Raw genomic sequence first — 4337 nt, forward strand, 5'->3', positions numbered from 1 at the left:
AGGAAGTAATGTACAGGGCAAACACAGACTCACACACTGAGACACAAAACGGAGATTTACCATGGGGGAAATTGGGGATTGGAAAAAGATGAAGTAGGAGGTTGGGATTAACAGAAACACACTAATATATAAAAAAACTTCAACAACGGCGACCCTACTAATAGCACAGGGATCTCTAAGTGACACTCGTCAATAACCTAACATGGAAAATAATCCAAACTTGTAAAGGTACAGCTACATATATATCTGCATCAACTTGCTATCGAACGCAAACAAACACAACATTGTATATAAACTATGCTGAAATAGAAAATAAGTATTAAATTATAAAACAAGAAAAAGGCAAGAAATGCCTACTATATTACCCTCAGGCCTCTGTGACGTGGGCTGGTGTCACATCTCTGTTGCCTCAGCAGGCCTGGGTCCCAATGCAGGAGTACGCTGGTGCTCAGGGAGCCAGGGAGGAGGACGTGCCAGCAGATCAGCACCCCCTCAGACCTCTATTGCCCATTCTCCTCTGCATGGTAGCACAGTCTCCCGATCCAAGCCGGCCCTCTTACAACTAAGCCAAGCCTAGTGTACCCAAATGAAGGTCGACCAGCTGGGAGGGAAGAGCTGTGAAAAGACACCGTATCTCCACAGCTCCTGCTAGTGGGGTTCCCACCTCCAGCCTACTTCCTTAGACTCGCCCCACCTACGAACCACAGCACCTTCAGCATAGCACATTTGCACTGCTTGGGATTTGCGTGGGGTCGGGCAGCGCAGGGTAAGGGTGAAGAGGAAAAGATACACAAGCACTGTGGTGTGTGTTCAGCCACGTTGGACTCCAATTTCCAACCCAACACCAAGACTCCCTCTAAGGCTCTGTTTGCCTATGTTACCAGGGAGGACACGAAGAAGTGCTGCCGCCTTGTGGCGCTTTCCCGTAACAACAACTTGAAAAACTGTACTCAAGGTCACTTAACATTCACAAGGCCTGCGGGGCTGCAAATGAACCCAGCCCTCTAGAAATGTCCTATGCTAGGTGATGTGAAATAAATTCAAATCAGGTCCGACTCTCAGGCAGAAATGTTTCAAGAGCCCAGTGGTACTCATACGCTTTTTAAAAAACAGCACCTCAAATGAAAAGATGCTCAGGATCTCTCATGATTAAAGAATGAAAATAAACGTATACAAGGTGTTCCCTGGCTGCAGTCCTCAAAAAGCCTACAAAGAGTAACTGCTCAAGAGGGCAGGAAAAAAGAGAACCCTACTACGCTGTTGGTGGAAATGTAAATTGCTAACAGCCAGTATGGAGATAGGTAGGCAAGTTCCTTAGTAACCTATAAACTGGAGCTACCACGAGATTCGGCAACCCCACTACAGTTCGTATAACCAGAGAATACCATCATTGGAATAAAACAGTTGCACCCCAACGGTCGTGGTGCTACTCTTTATCATAGCCAAGACACGCAAACAACCAAAATGTCCAGCGAGAGACGATTGGATAAAGAACTTGTGAGACCTATACTCCCTGGACTGTCACTCATCCAGACAACAAAATGAACTCATGCTATTTGTAGCAACATGGATGCAGCAGTAGATGATCTCACTAATTCTGGTAAGTTAGAGACAGAAAGACACATATCCCAGTATATCACTTATATGTGCAATCTAAAAACGCATACAACAAAGTAGTATACAAAGGAAACACAGATTCACAAACGGGAAAATAAAGTGTCGAGTTCCCAGAGGGGGAAATTGGGGATTGGGGAAGGATGAAGTAGGGGGTTGGGATTCAAGAAATACACTAATACTTAGAAAAGACTTCATCAACGACAACCATCCTGAGAGCACAGGGAACTCTACCCAACATTCTTCAATACCCTAAGAGGGAAACGAATCCGAAATACTACAGGTACAGCTACATATATAACTGCATCAAGTTGCTGTAGAACTCAAACAAACACAACACTGTATATACACTATGCTGGAATGGAAAATAAATATTAAATTAGAAAACAAGAAAAGGCAAGAAATGCCTACACTATTACTCTCTGGCCTCGGTGAACTGGGATGGTGTGACATCCCTTGAGCCTGAGCAGGCCTGGGGCCCCTGGCTACAGTATGCTGCTGATTAGGGAGACAGAGGGGAGGATGTGCCAGCAGATCAGCACCCCCTCTGATATCTAGTGCCCATTCTCCTCTGCATGGGACCACAATCTCTAGATCCAAGCTGACCCTCTTACAGCTGAGCCAAGCCTAGTGTACCCAAAGGATGGTGGATTCGCTCGGAGGGAAGAGCTCTGAAAGCACACCGGATCTCCACGGCTACTCCTCGTGGGATTCCGACCTCCAGACTACTTCCTTAGATTTGCCTCACCTACGAACCACAGCACCTGCAGCACAGCACATTTGCACTGCTTGGGATTTGCGTGGGCGAGGGTCGTGCAGCGTTAGGGGGAAGAGGTAGAGATACACAAGTCCTACGGTGTGTGTTCAGCCACGTTCCGTTCAAATTTCCAACCCAAAACAAGACTACTTCTAAGGCTCTGAATGCCCAAGTTACCAGAGAGGACACGATGCAGTGCTGCCGCCTTGTGCCGTTTTCCTGTAACAACAACTTTAAAAACTGTGCTCAAGGGCACTTACCATTCACAAGGCCTCTGACCTCAGGGGCTGCAAATGACTCTTGCCCAGGAGAAGTGTCCTGGGCTAGGTAATCTGCCATGAATTCAAATCAGGCCCGACGCTCAGGCAGAAATGTTTCAACAGCTCAGAGGTACTCACACGCTTTTTAAAAAACAGCACACCAAATGAAAAGATGCTCGGGATCGGCCGTGATCAGGGAATGCACATAAACGTAGACGAGGTGTTCCCTGGCTGCAGTCCTCAAAAAGCCTATAAAGAGTAAGTGCTCAACAGGACAGGCAGAAGAAGGAACCCTACTATGCTGTTGGTGGAAATGTAAATTGCTAACAGCCAGTATGGAGATAGGTAGGCAAGTTCCTTGCTAAACTATAAACTGGAGCTACCATCAGACTCGGCATCCCCACTCCAGTTTGTATAACCATAGAATACCATCATTGGAATAAAACACTTGCACCACAACGGTTGTTGTGGTACTCTTTACCATAGCCAAGCTAAGCAGATGACTGACATGTCCAGCGGGAAATGAATGGATAAAGAAGTTGTGCTACCTATGCTCCCTCGACTGTCACTCATCCAGGGAACAAAATGAACTCATGCTATTTGTAGCAACATGGATGGAGCAGTAGATGATATCACTAATTCTGGTATATTAGGGCCAGAAAGACACATATCCAGCATATCCCTTTCAGGTACAGTCGAAAAATGGATACAAAGGAAGTAATGTACTGTGCAAACACAGACTCACAAACTGAGACACGAAACGGAGATTTACCATAGGGGGAAATTGGGGATCGGAAAAAGATGAAGTAGGAGGTTGGGATTAACAGAAACACACTAATATATAAAAACACTTCAACAACGGCGACCCTACTAATAGCACAGGGATCTCTAATCGACACTCGTCAATAACCTAACATGGAAAATAATCCAAAATTGTAAAGGTACAGCTACATACATATCTGCATCAAGTTGCTGTCGAACTCAAACACAACATTGTATATAAACTATGCTGAAATAGAAAATAAATATTAAATTATAAAACAAGAAAAAGGCAAGAAATGCCTACTATATTACCCTCAGGCCTCTGTGACGTGGGCTGGTGTCACATCTCTGTTGCCTCAGCAGGCCTGGGTCCCAATGCAGGAGTATGCTGGTGCTGAGGGAGCCAGGGAGGAGGACGTGCCAGCAGATCAGCACCCCCTCAGACCTCTATTGCCCATTCTCCTCTGCATGGTAGCACAGTCTCCCGATCCAAGCCGGCCCTCTTACAACTAAGCCAAGCCTAGTGTACACAAATGAAGGTCGACCAGCTGGAAGGGAAGAGCTGTGAAAAGACACCGGATCTCCACAGCTCCTGCTAGTGGGGTTCCCACCTCCCGCCTACTTCCTTAGACTCGCCCCACCTACGAACCACAGGACCTTTAGCTTAGCACATTTGCACTGCTTGGGATTTGCGTGGGGTCGGGCAGCGCAGGGTAAGGTTGAAGAGGAAAAGATACACAAGAACTGCGGTGTGTGTTCAGCCACGTTGGACTCCAATTTCCAACCCAACACCAGGACTCCCTCTACGGCTCTCTTTGCCTACGTTACCAGGGAGGACACGAAGAAGTGCTGCCGCCTTGTGGCGCTTTCCTGTAACAACAACTTGAAAAACTGTACTCAAGGGCACTTAACATTCACAAGGCCTGCGGGGCTGCAAATGAACC

General features: G+C 46.6%; 1 long non-coding RNA gene across 1 annotated transcript; it reads left to right on the forward strand.

Annotated features, from left to right (window-relative positions):
• Positions 1 to 204: 204 nt before the first annotated feature.
• Positions 205 to 3383, forward strand: LOC309654161. The gene is made up of 2 exons (XR_014259942.1): positions 205 to 1646; positions 3321 to 3383. It is a non-coding gene; the product is annotated as an uncharacterized lncRNA (long non-coding RNA).
• Positions 3384 to 4337: the final 954 nt, after the last annotated feature.

Source organism: Balaenoptera physalus, assembly GCF_965194825.1.
Source record: "Balaenoptera physalus genome assembly, contig: HAP1_SCAFFOLD_2128, whole genome shotgun sequence".
NCBI classification, from domain to species: domain Eukaryota; kingdom Metazoa; phylum Chordata; class Mammalia; order Artiodactyla; family Balaenopteridae; genus Balaenoptera; species Balaenoptera physalus.